Here is a 17,577-nt window from a genome sequence, read left to right as displayed (position 1 = left end):
GAAAGATCTTAAGGTTTAGTCAGTTATATGGGCTATAATTCGTGGTCGCTTGGAAATGGGCCGGGTCATACTTTGGCCAGTGTGAGAAAACATGCACAGCATGTGCCGGTCTGCGATCACGGCCTTGTAGGGCACATTCCTCTTGAGCAAAAAGTAAAAAAACACATATTTGCAACATAGTTAGAACAATGAATAAGCGTTATGGTGGTTGGGGGTGTGGGCTGTCCTCATGGGAGCTCGGATATGGCTCTAGTTTTCCCTTGTCTCACAATTTGGGCCTAGTGCATGCAATGCTGCATTCACAGCACAAGCCTTACCTTTCGCCTATCATTACTAATATCTAACGCAAAATAGCAATGTTGCTCGCGCCCTGCGCTATACTATGTGGGTTGATTGTATTTAATTATATTGAAGTGGGGTCCTTTATATTGGGAGGTGGTCCTATCACCATGCCTCCTGCCTCCAGCCCCATCATAGTGCTTTGAATGCATCTCGCCTCACTCTACAGCGCTTATGGGGGTGGGACTGGGCTACCCCCTTCCCAACACACACTTGGATTGTTATTTTCAGTTGAGGTAGTCTTTGTGACTACAAGTGTAAAACCAAGAACAAGGAAAGTGCTCCTTGTCAAGTTTTGTTATTTAGATCTCCACATTTGTGCAGAGTGTGGGTCACTGTGGTGTGCCAAATATATTAGAGATACTATTATAAAAAAAAAGAAGGAAAGGGTAGTGCCCGCCCTGCTTCATTCTTACCTTTTCATTCAAAACCATACAAGTATTAAAAACCATCAATAACTTACATTTGGCCCATTTTAGGATTATAAAATGTAAATACTTCTCCGGCTTATAGCAAACCATATTCCATGGAGCTCTGAATAGTAATGAAAGGGCATCTTGGGTCTCCATACATTTTTCTGCAAAAATGTGGGTTTACGAGCAGTTTCCTATACTCATTTGTAGTCTACCTTTTCCTTGTCTCCTACGACTACTCTAACATATGAATGTTCCACTTAAAATTCGACAGAAAACAAACGTTTTACCTCCTTCCCTTAGCAGTTTTCTAAGCTTATTTGTTCTTGTTTTATTTTATTGTGTACCTTTGAGTTTTTTTTGGGGGAGCATGTGACACACATGCCAGTTGCATCTGCATTGCATGTTATTTCTGGAGCGAGTGCTGCTCGAACCAGCATGCAGTTATGCCTTCTGGCTTTGGGGTGCGGGCAGTACGCTGTACAATGTGCAGGTGTACTCACTCCTTTGTTCAAACATTTGTAATTGACAACCCTAAATGTACAATCCTTATTCTGTTTTCTAACTGCAAACGTAAATGGATTCTCCTTACACAATTCCACTGGATCTAGTACTACAGTCTGATTATCGGGAGTTGGAGAAACCAGGCTCACAAAATAGAGGTTTTAGCATAGCAAAGCGAGGGTCAGTTTATTACATTGCAACACAATACCAATAGAAGCAGCAACCTAAACTCCACCCCATTAAACCTCTGCTTTTATAGATTGCCTAAACTGTGACAAATTAAAGGTGAAAAATAAGATCAAGATAAAGATGAAGAAATACTGGAAGAAAATCTTCCCTGGGAAGATACCTAACGCCACCTTAGAGAACCAGGCCCTATTTGCAGTGGCATAACACAACATTTGGGTCCCCCCCCTGCGAGCCATGCTGTGGGCCCTTTCCCCCCAACTCGGAAACAAATCAGGGGTCGCGACACACTCTGGGCCAGCCTAGATTACCATGCTTACGCAAGGAGTATGCCACACACTGCAATAGGAGAAAGATATAAATATGTGTTTTAATGCAAATACAGCACACTTTGAAAAATATGGCAATTGCTTTGTAGGGTAACACCAATCCAATACATGCAAGTCACCAACAGTGCACAGTAACATTAATGCTTTACTATTAAAAATGCCATTGCACCATGAAAACATGTCCAACTGGCTGCACAATGTAGACCAGTGTAGACACGTAATAACATTACAGTAAACCATGCCAGGCCACATTTAGACATGCCTAGACTAGTTGCACCAAAATGCCAGTTGAAGCAATAACACTCATCAAGAAGAGAGCTCCCATTCAAGCCTGTGTCTCTGCGGCCTCTAACAAAACGGCCAAACTCTTTAAAATCTGCAAGGAACTAGCCATTCCTGTTGCGGTCTCTACCTCTCCTGTTCCCTCAACAGACCCTCTGTATGGCTTTGGCCTCTCGCTTCTCTGCTAAAACTCAGGACATCCTGTATTCTATTTCCTCTTCCTCTCCCTCTTCCTCTCTCGGCCCCCCTTTGGCCATCTCTCCCTCTCCTCCTCCTTTCTCCTCTTTCTCTTTGATAACACCTGAGAAGGTTTCTAAACAAGTCCCGCCTATGAAAGTGTCATTGAAACAGGTGCTCGTCCGCTCCTCCAGAACCATCAAGGACCATATTGACACCCTTGCTCCAGCCTTGGCCGATTTCTGTAATCACTGTTTTGCCACTAGAACTTTCCCCTCTCCCAAACTCTAGGAAAAGCTGGCCATCTCCCAGCTTACTCTCCACACGGAATCTGTTGTTTGTCTCTATGACCACCAGTCTGGCTTCAGAGCTGCCAGAGGCAAGGAAACTGCTCTCCCGAACACCTGTGAAGATCTGGTCTCCAACCTTGATTTTAGCATTTCTTCTGTCCTCATCCCCCTTGAACTTTCCTCTGCTTTCGACACAGTCAACCATACCACCCTGATCAATCGGCTCCGTGAGAACATGGGCATCACAGATCAGGCCCTAGAGTGGCTGACCTCCTTCCTCTTGGACCGCCCCTCCCAGATCCAACTTGGTCCCTTTCTCTCCACCACCTTCCTCTACCTGTGGCGTTTCCCAGGGCTCTATCCTCTCACCCTGGTTTTTCAACCCCTACTTGGCCCCTTTGGCCCACCTAATCTCTACCTTCTACTCTAACTTTCATGGTTATGTGGATGACACTCAGCTTTTCATTGGGCTCCCTTCAGCCTCCTCTCCTCTCTCGCTCATTCCTGATTGTCTATCCACGATTCAGGATTGGTGTGCATCCAACGATCTCTGCCTTATTGCCAGTAAGACAGAGATCCTTCTCATTTGGACCCCTGCTCCTGCTTTCCCACTCTCTCACTGGCCACCCGCCTCGGCCCTCTTCCTTCGCATTCCTGCAAGGCAAAAAACCTTGGTGTCAACTTCAACTCCACTCTCTCTTTCTCTCCTCACATGTCGGAAGTCGCCAAGAAGTCCCACTACCAGCTGCACCTTCTCAAAGGGACTCTTCCCTTTCTCACTCTCCCCCAGAAGCTCATTGTCTCCAGAGTCCTGGTTCTCTCTAAGCTGGACTACTGCAGCAGCCTCTTTCTCAGTCTGCATTCCTCTACTCTCCGCCCTCTGCAACTAATCCAGAACAGAACTGCAAGACTTATCCTCGGCCACAAGCCCAGGGACTGTATTTCTCCAGCCATGAAATCTCTCCACTGGCTCCTGGTGGCTTCAAGGATCAAGTTCAAGACCCTTTACATTGTTCACAAGGCTTTCTGGGGCTGGAACCCACACTACATCCAACGCTACTGAAGTGGGAGAATGGAAGAACAAGCTCCCGCCAATCCCCTCTCGCGCTTGGCCTAGAGGATCACGGCCTAGACACCCGCCACGAGAGGAGTTTGCCTATCTACCAGACAACCAAATACCCTGGTACAGGAACATACGGATGTGCCCACCCACCTGCCAAGCAGCCCGACCTGCCCATGCCGACACCTGCGGCATAGATCAACTCGACTAAACCAACACATCGTTAGAGATGCCATGACGACCTAGCCAACGGTCAGCACGCCTGTGCAAAACGTACACACCGGACACTCCCACACCAATCCACACGAAGAACATACTCAGTGCTATGACGTAGGCGACGGACACACCCACGGACGTGCATCTTTATTATTTTCCACATAGGTTCTCAAAATGCAGAAACGCAAGACGCATAATGAACTTATCTAAAAAGGCTTGCTCACGCTTCTTCTAAAACCATGTACCATAATGAAGAATATAACGAAGACACGATACTGGGGATAGAGCAATATGATACCGTAACCTAAAGCGCAGTGCACCAACGGTTCCACCTATGCACTAGGCCCAAGTAGGCCGCAAGCAAAAGCTTCCATGAACATTAAATGAGCAAGAGCTCAGTTGCTGACCCTGCAGAATGAGCCCGGCGAAAGCACACAGCCAAGGGTACAATGTTGCAATCTCGCACGCCGCAAGCCGATGTCAAGGTCGCACCTGCAAATTAAACCAGGCACACAGTGGAAAAAACAATATTAATTGTGCAGAATTCTGTCTCAAACACGGTCCCACCTCACGTGACCAAGCCAAACCTGACAGGATGCCAAAGCCAGGGGAAAGAGACGCCTGAATCCCACGTTTCAAGACACAGGCAGATACAATTAAAAGACTCAATGGACATCTGCGACAGTGGGAGTAGTCGGCCTTCCAGCATATGAATAAATCCTCACATTGTCTGCACCTACCCATAGTGAAACATTGTTGCAAATAACAGGTACACCGCGAGCTGGGAACAGCAATGGTCCCAGACTGGGAGGCTCGCGAGCGGACCAATCAGAACATGGGGCTTTTATCACTGACGCCATTAGCATTGACCAATCCCCAGGGGTCTTCATGTAACAATTTTCATGTATCAAACTGAAGGGACAACCCAAGTATATCACCTGACTAACCCTCAACCACTAATACCGTTCTCTATACGTATGCTATACTAACCCTACCACTCGAGTAACCAATCCAGAGTGGAGATAGGTTTTTTGCTAACTTTCTAAGGTGACGCAAGTAGCGCGTCATACTAAGGTAAAAAGGGCCTGCGAGCCCCACGATTGTGTGTGTGTCAGGACGGACGCGTACGATCCTTGACCCATCCCTGCCGTTTTGTCTAATAAACAGCAGAATCACCTTGCTTCTTGCGTGTGTCTCATACTCTATCTCTTTTGGGATATACGGGAGGAGTTTGGGCCTCCCTGCCCAGAGGTCTGCGGATGGCCCGGCCGACCCCGGCAGAATTTCCCCCCGACACTCTCTTCCAAAATACCTTCCTTCTTGAGCCCTAACGGTTAGATGCTTCTCCAGGCAGAGAGTTGGGGGTAGACCTCTCTCCTCTGCAGGTATCTCCCTCTGGAATGGCCTCCCTGCCCCTCTCAAACCTGAGCCGGACCACCTGAAGCTCTAGAAGCAGCTCAAAATGTTCCTCTTCTCCTCTGCTTTCTCTCTCTCCCTCCCCTGCTGACCTACCTGTCTGCTGTACCAACTGGTTGCTTGGCTACCCTCAGTTTCACTGAGTCCAGGCTCTTTCTTGATCAGCCACCCTTGCACTGCCTCTGGGCCTACCACGCACTTAGGGGCTGTAACTGTAACCCTACAGTCCCTTGTTCTCCTTGCACTACCCAGAGCCACGATGCCATGGCTGCACTTACTCAGAGCATTGTTGCCCTGTTTTCCCCTCCCCTCTCCCTTGCACTCCCCCCTCCTTTTGCCCTTGCACTTCTCGTTCTTGCACTTGCATGATCTTAATGACAGAAGGCCTAGTAAGATCATTTGTCTTGTCCTCCCTCTTTTTTCCCTCCCTTGTCTTGTCGCGCCTAGAAACACTTGTGGACAGCTGCGTTATATATGACATCATATCATATATAATATCATATAGTTTTATCACAGATGCCCAGAAAAATATACAGTGCCGCAGAAACGTTAGACTGGCAGAACCCAAAGCCAGGTAATTACAATTAACAAGACTGCTTTATCAGAAATGCCCAGTTAAAAAAAAGTCATACCAAACTGAGGAATGCCTAGACTGGCTGCACCAAAATGCCTCTCTAGCCACTAATACCACATATCATGCCTGTTTAGCCTGGACATGGACAACCATTATGATTTATTGCACAATCCCGCCCCCTCCCCCACATCCCCTCTACCTCCCATCCCCTACCCCAACCTCCAAAATTAGCTCCTTGGCCCAGAATTACCTCCACGTCCCTCTTCCTTGTCTCAGTGCTTACATATGAGGCTCCTTGTCTCACAGGTAAGTACTGGGATTAGGAAGAGAGGCACTAGTAGCAATGAAGATTACAGGTAGCTAAGTCATGCATTACCTCCATGTACCTCTAGCTCATCCCAGTACTTGTGTATGTGGCAGAATGCCACATACACAAGAACTGCCTCATACACAAGTACTGGGACGAGGAAGAATATGGGTAGGAGTAATGCAGATTACCAATAAGTAATCAAGGTATTAAACACAAGTAGTGGTGCAGCACCTTTGAGCTGACTGGGCTTCATCACTCCCCCCACCCTGAAATTGTGGGCTATGTTGACCTGACCTGGTTGACCTACAGAGCAATTGACGGACAGAAATGGACACAGATGTTAAACGGCACCTGGGTTTCACTGTTAACAAGGCCGGCCCAGCAATTACTAACATACAGCATTTCACTGTTGGTACCTGCATTCAAATGCAAAAAAATGTAGGAAATAGAAATTGTGATGTGGGTTTAGTACTCGCATGCCAGGGGAGTGATTTGAAGGGTAGAGAGGGAACAGGAGACCGGTCATTCTCTCGCAGTCCATAAGTGGGTGCTTTCAGACTTAAAGGAGAGATTTAACTGCTTGCAAAATTGAAGCTGTACTAGAATGGTTTCATTAAAATGTGTAAAAAGATGCCCCCACACAAATAAGTTTTCTCCTCCATCACCTGCATGTGAGGTTAGCCCAACGAAATGTAGGTTTTGTTGCGCCCCTGAACACAAGCACACACACCATTCACCATATATACACGCACACCCAGCCATCCATACATTTACATGTGCACCCTTTCACCATACAGACACACATAGGCAGCCACCCGTACATTTAAGTGTGCACCATCTCACAATACAAGCACACATACCCAGGCAGCCACCTATACATTTAAGTGTGCACCCTTTCACCATACAGGCACACCCAGGTAGCCAACCATACATTTAAGTGTACACCCTTTCACTGTACATGCACACACGCACACCCAGCCACCCATACATTTGTGTGCACCCTTTCACCATACACTCACACAGGCAGCCACCCATACATTTCTGTGCACCCTGTCACCATACACTCACACACGCACACGTCATGGTGTTGAGGGGAGCCATAATACTTCAAAAAGAAATATTTTTTTTTTAAGTAACTCGGTCTTCATAAAGAAATTATTTCCTTTAAGGACCGAACCATAACGGAAATAATCTCTTTATGAATGCAGAGTGACTTCAAAAATAAACTATTTATTTTTGAAGTCATAGGGCTCCCCCACCCCATGACATGGAGGCCTCCAGCCTAGGGTCTTCATGTCATGGGATAGGGGTAGCCACGGGACTTCAAAAATAAAGTTTCTTTTTGTATTCACTCTGCCTTCATGAAGAAATTATTTCTGTTACAGAAATTATTTCTTTATGATTGCAGAGTGAATTAAAAAAGAAACACTTCAAAAAACGAAAAATGTTGAAAACAATTTATTTAGCATTTTTTTACTCCAAGTGGGGCCCCCTACCAGGACATGTGGTGGCAGTGGGCCCCACATCGTGGGGGCTGTGGGGGCCCCTGTTACACCAGTGTGTCTAAGCCCTTCTTTGTTTTGCTGGTACTCTGTATTGCTCCAGTGGTTTTCTTCATCTCAGTACCACATAAACATTTATTTTTCAGGTTTTCTCAAAGGTTCTATGTGACAATAACAAATAGCTTGTTCTTCATGTTTTCCTCTAGCAGGTTTTATTAGCGCTGGGCTATATGTAGGTTGGTTAGGGAGAACCCCATCAGAACAGGAGTCCTTGTCCCCAAGGTGGGAGTCTCCCCGAGTGAAGTATTTCCCAGTATTCTTAGGTGGACATTGTGAGTTTTGCCACATTTCCTGTAGTAAAACCACATACAGTAATTACCATTAGTGCATGCAATATTTTGAGGGGTGTGCATCATTATGGCTTTACTGCCGCAAGCACATTAAAGTCTTGCCAAATATATGGGGACCGATTCACAGAGTGTTTTTCAAAGGGATTGCACCATAATAAAATGCTTCTGTGAATCAGGTTTATGGTGTTTCTGAAAGATAGCAAGTATTTCAGAAATACCACCATCTTCAGCTTTTCGTAACATTTAAAAATACATTTCCTTCATTGCTCGAGGAAGGGAAATGCATATGGGACAGCAGTAGTTCACACAGTTGCTGGGCAATGGAGAACAAGGATGGCAAATCCAACAGTTTGGCTTTTGTGTAGGCCTGGGATAGGCATGTTCCAGGCACTGCCATAATGGTACTGTCTGGTTATAAATGGCAACAACTGGAACATGGTTGATATTGATATTGATATTTTATTTCTATCACGCTCATACACAAGTGTTTCAGAGCGTAAGAGTTTCAGAGGTTTGAGTACTTAAGCATATGATGTAATTGCCTGGCACATGCCTATGTAATACCCATACACAAGACAAATGTTTGGATTTTTCCAATAATTCAGTGAAAGGATCAGATGTGAGGACACCCATATTGGCTATAAATCAAGTGCCTTAATGCATACTTGGTGAAAAAATGTTTATTACACAGGAAGGACCCTTCTCTGCCCTGTGCATTTCTGATGCTCCCATTGCCATCCCTTTTTGGGATGATCCCCTTGCATTTTGTTTGTCCAAAGGAACGTGAGAAGGCCACCTGGTCATCCCATTTGGGGGTCTGCGTCTGGGAGTTGTCCTGCTGGAGTAAAGGGAAGAAGTTGGGCTATCCTTCACTACAGGAAAATACCTGAAACTTGAGGGCTTTCTACAAATTCTAATTCCACATTTTGAGTGGGGGTAAAATGTGTTTTTTGGTAGCATAATCATTCCACCTCATAACCATGATATTTATGGAGTAGGTCTAGAATACTGAATGGAGTAAGTTCCTTGTTATTCCTAATATTCCTCATGAGTATGGTCGGTTTTAACAGACAGTCTTAAAAATACAGCCTAATTTTACCATTACCTCCTAATGAGTCAAGTAGTTTTTGAAACCTTTCGGTGAAGTACAAGCGAAAACAAATGTAATGAAATGTTCACGGAAGACGTCAGGGGCTGCTTGCTTGCAGTTACCATACACTGACGCAGCGAGAGAGTTAACTGGTAAATGCAATAGAGAACTAAAACAAGTTGCTTATTATTTGCAGTGTCCATCTGAGGGAGACGCAGGGAATGAAGGGCAGTGTGCAGTAACCAGATTCCCTCCTGTCAGTACTGCAGGTAAGCAAGCCTCTGGTGCCCACAACAGGATTAACCTGAAGGGCAAGACCGGTGTGAAAATGCATTCATTGTTAATAAGATGTTGCTGTTTGTTCTTTCACCCTGCGGCATTTTCAAATTGCACTGAAACGTGTGCAACAGGTGGACATTCGCCTGTGGGCTGAGTACCATAATTTATTCTGAGCTATTTTGTTATTTATGCAAACAGAACCCAGTACTGTCAAACTGTGCTGTATTTATGCTCCTTCCTTTCTACCTGCCCGCCCCTACGTGGTTGTTTTTCACTCTTTGCAATTTCTTTATCGAGGTTTCCCTCACAGGGAGTCCTTCCACTTCACCCACTTTTAATCTCATATGTTTCTCTTCACACTATAGTACTATTTTGGTAAGGTACCTCTGCGGGTTGAGCACTTGCTGCTGCAACCTGTCTGTGATCTGCAGGTCGCAGATTCGAATCACGGCAAGGCCAACTAACGACATATGAGTTCCAACTTCGGTTGTGTGATATTGTATGTAAATATGTAAAGCGATTTGGTGAGAGCGCTATATAAATAACACGTCATTATCATTATTTGCATGTATGGGGTTGCTGCCCCAGCCTTATTCTTACTGCCTGCAAATAAAGATTCTCTAATTGTTGGTATCTACTGCCTCATCTTTCTTCCCACGTTCATTTCTTTTTTGTTTCATGAATTGTATTACATTTTTGGCGTAACAAATTACAATTAATATTACGTAGAGATAATAAAACAACCAATCAAATATAGATTTAAATGTAGAGGTTAGTTTCGACATAACCAATATAACGTGTAAGTGGCATTTACAATCGTGTTTCCACTCATTAACGTTTTCCCCATGCCGTCTTTGTACTTCCTCTGTGTTTATGTTATTTGTGTTTGTATTATTTAGATGATATTAGATAATGACTTATCAATTCACCCCATTTTTATGTTATCGCCCTCATTCTCATAGGCGTAATTTTTGACAACCTCAATCAACCTAATTGTTGAACTATTGTTTTACAGGACTCAGTAATGCAATTTGTATATGCCACTTACACGTTATATTGGTTATGTCGAACCTAACCTCTACATTTAAATCTATATTTGATTGGTTGTTTTATTATCTCTAGGTAATATGAATTGTAATTTGTTACGCCAAAAATGTAATACAATTCATGAAACAAAAAAGAAATGAACGTGGGAAGAAAGATACTTTTCAAAGTTACAGTGTGTGTTTTTGTTGAAACTGCTGGAGAGTAAAAATAAATGAAGATGAAGCATAATACTAGCCTCCAGTTTTGCCACAGAATCGTGTTTCCACTCATTAACGTTTTCCCCATGCCGTCTGTATACTTCCTTTGTGTTTATGTTATTTGTGTTTGTATTATTTAGAAGATGATATTAGATAATTACTTATCAATTCACCCCATTTTTATGTTATGCCCTTATTCTCATAGGCGTACATTTTGACAACCTCGATCAACCTAATTGGTGAAATATTGTTTTACAGGACTCAGTAATCCAAATTCTATGGCAAGACATGAGGCGAGTATTACGCTTCATCTTCATTTATTTTTACTCTCCAGCAGTTTCAACAAAAACGCACACTGTAACTATGAAAATTATCTTCCTGGCACTTTTCTTCCTTTAAGACTACAAGTCCCAGTGTCCCAGTAGTCCCATTTTGCCCAGTCCAGCTATGACACACTTCCTGTCCCTGGACTCCTCCTCTTCTTTTACTGCTCTTCAGCAGATAAGTACCTTTCTGTCATGTCTCCGTAGTTGGGGCTTGTTAGAAGGGTTTTTAGCTTATTATACAAATGGAATGTACTACATATGGATATTAGAAGATTAGTACTACCGCATACATGCCAACATTCTGTGACCAAAAATCTGTAGGAATCTTAAAGTTTCAAAAATAGTCAGGCGAGGAGGTAATGATAGGAATAGGGCGCGTCAGCAGCCCATTGTCATTGAATGAGCCCGCCGCCGCGCGTGCATTCAATGACAATGAGGCGCCTGCCATGCCTTCTGCCATCACGGGGGAGTCCTTGAAAGACTCACCGGAGTTGACGTGGTGGGGGGCTAATGGCGCCTTTTGTGAAAGGCACTCGCGGCGGAGGGGCGCCCTTAGCCCACCGCCGTGGGCGCCTTTTACATCAAAGGCCTGCATGCTGCGCCTTCTCCCGCTACGCCAGCTCGGGGAAGTCCTTGAAAGACTCCCCCGAGCTGGCATGGTGGGGGGCTAATGGCGCGTTTTGGCCAAAAGGCACCCGCGGTGGAGGGGCGCTTTTAGCCCACCGCCGTGGGTGCCTTTGACATTAAAAGCCTGCATACTGCGCCTTCTCCCGCTACGCCAGCTCCGTGAAGTCCTTGAAAGACTCCCCCAAGCTGGCGTGGTGGGGGACTAATGGCGCCTTTTGCCAAAGGCACCCGCGGCATAGGGGCGCTTTTAGCCCACCGCCGTGGGTGCCTTTGACATTAACAGCCTGCATGCCGTGCCTTCTCCTGCTACGTCAGCTCGGGGAAGTCCTTGAAAGACTCCCCCAAGCTGGCGTGGTGGGGGACTAATGGCGCCTTTTGCCAAAGGCACCCGCGGCGGAGGGGCACTTTAGCCCACCGCCGTGGGTGCCTTTGACATTAAAAGCCTGCATGCCGGGCATTCTCCCGGTACGCCAGCTTGGGGGAGCCCTTGAAAGACTCCCCCGAGCTGGCGTGGGCAAAAAAAAAAAAATTGTAAAAAAAAAAAAAAAAAATTTTTTTTTTACCAAAAAAAATCGGTATTTGGTGTCAAAAAATCGGTAGGCGGTAGGACTGCTTAAAAAGCGGTATCCTACCGCCTAAATCGGTAGGGTTGGCAAGTATGCTACCGATAGATGTGTATAACCAGTTTTGTTAGAAATATTTGGATATTACCAAGTGTGAGGCGATGTGCGCCATCATTACATAATCTTATTTTCATTACACGTGACACGGTGCGTTCTGCGGTATGATTCGTAGGTAACTAGCTAGGTAAAAGTGGCGGCGAGGCAGGCGAGCCCCGAGCCACATTGCCGGCACGTCCGGGGGCTCGCCTGGCCTCAGAGCCGCAGTGCAGCAGCCACCTCCCTCGCGAAGGAGGGGCCTGGTTTGCACCAAACGCTCTGGCCCCCTCCTTTGTGAAGGAGGAGTCAGAGAGTGACGCGAGTCTGGTCTTTTTCTCTCATTACACGCCGCAGCAAAAGAAAGACCGGGGGCGATCTCATGGGCCTGGCGGTGAACAAGCCCACATTGAGAGCGTGTGGAAGGAAATAATACGCTGATAAGCCCAGGAAGCGAGCGGAATAGTCCCAGACCAGCTGATCAGACAGCCACGAGTGCAGGACACGGCAGTAGAACAGAGAGGAATCCCTCTCAACGAATTGGGCCCCAGATAGCCTGGCATAAAGCCAGAAGGCCACAAACAAGGAAATAAAGACTGGTACTAGCCACAACATAAAAAAGAAAATATATAAATATATATATATATATATATATATATATATATATATATATATATATATATATTTTTTTTTTTTCTTCTTACATATTGCAGAACTAGTGAACATTACCAGAGAATTAATATCTCTTGCAAGACACTGGGCATCCTGATCAACGCAGCAGTGGGCATACAAAGACACCTGACTCAGGTACCAGGCACATAGCACCCAGACATGTCAGATTTTGAGTGGAGTTAGGAGGAGCAGCCTCTAGACCTCGCTGCCAGCTTTAAGGAAGTGCTGGGGACCACGTTGACGGATGCAGTGGCTCAAGGGGTGAGACCCCTACAAGAAAGGCTGGAGACTCTGTAAAGCATATCGAGCCAGCCCCTAGACAGCACCAGAGATAATGACAGCAAGCCCACAGGACCCTCACAGACAGGGCTGAATGAGAGTGACCAGACCCGGAAGAGAACAACCTCTTCTGAACCCCTGGGTCGAAATTACAGAGTGGACGAGAAGACCCTAGAGACAGTTGATGCATTTACCAAGCTGAAGGAAGCCTTCATGCAAAGGCCAACAGTGCCAGGCCTCAAGACCCCCTTCCCAGGGGAAGACAATATGGGCGGTGATGACCCAGGCTTGGAAGAGGAGCCAGCAGAATGTGAGCTATCTTCCCACAAGGAGGAAGAGAGAACAGAGGAAGAGTGGGTGAGGACCCAGCGGGGGAAAGAGAACCTACAAAAAAAAACATCTCTTCGAGGAACCAGAAGAGATGGCAGATATGTACGATCCTGACAGTATCGGAAATCCTAGATCGTCAGACTGCCAGCCCTCCCCCAAGGTGACGCAGTATATGAGCTTCAGACTGAGTAAGGCCTTAGACAAAGAAGTGAGACAGCGCCTTCGAGCAGAATGCCTGCAGCCAGACCTCCCAGGAAAAGAGGCTGAGATGCCAGAATTGGACCCTAAGATGTTAACCTTCGTCTCGAAGACCAGTAAGGACCCACGCAAGGGTATTGATAGATCCTGGAGGAGCTGCTAGGAAAAAGTGTTAGACATATCAGGTCCTCTGGCGAAAATAATGGACCTGGCAGAGAGAGCCAGAGATACGGGGGAAGAAGTGTACCCCAAAGCACTAGCCAGCTGGGTCCAGAGAGCAGTCTGCCTGCTAGGCAACGCAAACTGCACCATCTCTTCAGAGAGGAGTAGAGGTTTGCTCCTGAATATAGACCCTAAGCTAAGTGACCTAGCGTTTTATGAAGCCGGCGAAGCAGCACAAGGCCTGCTGTTTGGAGAGACATTTGGCAAGGATATGGGCCAATTTGTCGGCACGTACGTATCACTAGAGAAGGCGCAAACATCAATCAAGAAGATTTTTCCTGGTAGAGTTTTTTTCCGGGATTGGCCACTATTGGGGTCGTGCAGCCGGTCGCTTCCAAGGAGGAAGAAGACCCCAGAATCCCAGAGCACAATACTGGGAGAATAAACACCAGGACTCCTTCTTCCCCGCCAGAGGAACATTTCGGAGAGGGCGCAGAGGAAGAGGAGCCGGCAGAGGGCAGAGCTTTACACCAGGTGAGAGCGACACACTACCCACCAGTGGGGGGCAGAACAATGCTTTTTTGGAACAATTGGCACACTTTCCCAGCGACATTTGGGTGTTTCAAACCGTTAGAGGCCTGCAACTAGAACTTATTCAGCAGCCAGAACAAGCACATTGGCCTTCGCTGCCGCGCTTAGCGCAATCAGAACAGGAAAGTCTAGAACATGAGCTCCGCCAGCTGGATGAGAAGAGGGCCATATAGAAGTGCTGCGTGACCCCCAGATTTATAAGCAACATGTATCTGGTCCACAGAAAGAAAAAGGTGCAACCAGTTACAAACCTGAAAGAATTGAACGGCTGGATAGTATACCGCCACTTCAAGATGGAAGAGATAAACCGGCTCAGGGATTCCCTAAGAGAAGGAGACTGGCTGACAAGATTAGACTTGAAGGATGCGTAATTAACAGTACCAGTTAAACAAGAGTTCAGGACATTATTAGCGTTCCGATGGAACAACCAACTATGGCAGTTCAGAACTATGCCCTTTGGGCTAGCCTCGGGACCCTGGGCCTTCACCAAGTTGATGAGGCCAGTAGCAGCAGCGATTCGGGAATAGGTCATCAGGATGATTATATATCTGGATGACCTTCTGCTCTTAGCAGAGGAGAGAGAAACGTTAATATACCAAACAAGATGGGTACAGGACCTCCTGACACCCTTAGGTTTCCTAGTGTAAGTAGAGAAGTCGGATACAAAGCCGGCACAAAGGATAGATTTCTTGGGTTTCGTACTAGACACCAAGAAAGCGACCCTGGAATTGCCAACTAGAAAAATAAGAGATATCAAGAAAGAGATCAGGGACTGCTTGAGCAGGCAGACAGTATCGATCAGGGTGCTAGCGAGGATAGTGGGGATGCTTGCAGCATCGATCCAAGCCATTTTCCCAGGCCCACTGCATTATCGAGCACTTCAGAGGATGAGGATCAAGCACCTCGAACAGGGTTTGAAGTATCATCAGCAGATACAGTTAGATCAGGACTCCATCATAGAACTAGAGTGGTGGTTGAAGAATATGGACACTTGGAATGGTTGTGCCATTTTCGGAGATCAGCCAGATCTAATTATAGAGTCAGATGCCAGTTGCATAGGCTTGGGGGCAAGGTGCGGATCTCTAGAGACCGGAGGGAAATGGAGCGAAGAAGAGCTCCGTCTACACATAAACTGCCTAGAACTCCTAGCAGGTTCTTTCGCTATAAAGGCGTGAAGTAAGTGAGTTCATGTGTCCTTCTCAAAATGGACAACATTTCAGCGGTCAAATATATAAACCTTCTAGGAGGGACGAGATCCCAACTACTAGGAACCCGTGAAGGATATTTGACGGATCATTGACGGCAGAATAACTGCCAGGTTCACTGAACGTAGTGACTGACTGGAACTCAAGATATCTGATGGACTCCAGCGACTGGAGACAAGACACCAAGATTTTTCAGACTGTGAATCATCCATGGGGCCCAGTTCACACAGATTGGTTGGCGCCTTGCCTCAATGCGCAGACACCCAGCTACTTCAGCTGAAGACTAGACCCAGAAGCGCGAGGCACGGATTCATTCTCCAACAATGGTCAGGGTACCTGCACTAAACGTTCCCTCCCTTCTTGATGCTGAGCAGGCTCGTAGTGAAGTGTCGGAGGGAGAAAGCAGAATTGATCTTGATAGCGCCGTTGAGGAAGTCGCAGGTATGATTTCCAACGCTGGTGGAGCTGTCAGCAGACATACCTCGGCTTCTTCCAGACAGAGAACGACTCCTCACGGACCCAGCTGGGTCGTCTCATTCTCTGAGAGTGAGACGGCCGCTGTTGCTAATAACGTACAGAGTATCAGGAGACGCTGGGCGCTGCCAGGCATTTCGGCGCAAGCTGCAGAGCTCATTGCAGAATCATGGGAACCATCCACTAGGAGGAGCTATGATGCGGCTTGGGCCAGGTGGTCGAACTGGTGTAGAGGGAGAAATGTTCATCCCGTTTTGGCTCCAGTAGTGGTGATATTGAACTTCCTAGCATTCTTGTTACAAGATGGGAAGGCGTTTCGTACCATTGGAGTGTACAGATCAGCCATTTCAGCTGGTCATTTGCCGATCGATGGGGTTCCAGCAGGAGAGCATCCAACGGTAGCCAGACTCATAAGAGGGGCGAGATATAAGGCACCCCCAGAGGCAAAGTATAGTAAAGTTTGGGACATCACAGTGGTGTGGCGGCTACTGGAAAGCTGGGCGTCAGATGAATACCTCTCACTGAAACAACTGACTGGCAGATTGGCGATGTTGCTATGCCTGGTATCCTGTAAGAGAGTAGCAGATGTTAAAGCACTGGAAATTAACAGGAAGTCATTTGGACCATAATGGGTCACATTTTCAATAGTAAGAAGGACTAAGACAGGCACGACTTCGGTGCATTATCCGTATTTTCCATCTAACCCCAAGTAGTGTGTAGCGAAGTATATCAAAGAATACGAGAGGAGGACACCAGAGCATAGAGCAGCAGGAACTACACAGCTACTAATTGCGCGCAGGATGCCCTTTCGGGCAGTAGCAACAGCCTCCAAAGCAAGGTGGTTGAGAGAAGTGATGCTGGTAGCAGGTATCGGCCTGAGTGTATATGGAGCACACTCTGTGAGAGGGGCAATGGCGTCCAGAGCATTTACAGCAGGAGTATCTTTTCAAGATATTATGCTAGCAGCTAATTGGGCGAGTGATAATACTTTTAAAGAGTTTTATTTCAAACTGATTGAAAGTTTGGCAGCAACGGTATTAGAGAAGCTTTGAACAAACATAATGCTTGTCTCCAGTCTTGCCATAGAATAAAGATTACCCCTGCTAATTGCACAGGGAGTATTAATTCTATTAAAGATTAAGAGGCGAGCATTAAATTCCCACCCTGTCATGTATTGTCTAAAATGTATGTAGATAAACAATGACTAGGACAGTACATGGACTCCACCCTAACATTGTTGTTTGTATGATCCTTAGGGGAAGAACAGAAGAACAATTGAATAAAGAGCCTCAGAGAGGATCAAAGTCTGACAGAGGAAGTCAGCGCGAGAGGAAACAGCTCAGTTGAGCTGGCGCCATGTTGAAACTGTCCGCCTTGTTGGCAGTTCGTCGATGAAAGGTTCAAGATGCAGTTAAGAGCCGTAAAAGAGAGGAGGAGTCCAGGGACAGGAAGTGTGTCATAGCTGGACTGGCAACATGGGACTACTGGGACACTGG

Source organism: Ambystoma mexicanum, chromosome 12, assembly GCF_040938575.1.
Source record: "Ambystoma mexicanum isolate Mex_15411 chromosome 12, UKY_AmexF1_1, whole genome shotgun sequence".
Taxonomy (NCBI): Eukaryota; Metazoa; Chordata; class Amphibia; order Caudata; family Ambystomatidae; genus Ambystoma; species Ambystoma mexicanum.
This window is presented reverse-complemented; position numbering follows the sequence as displayed.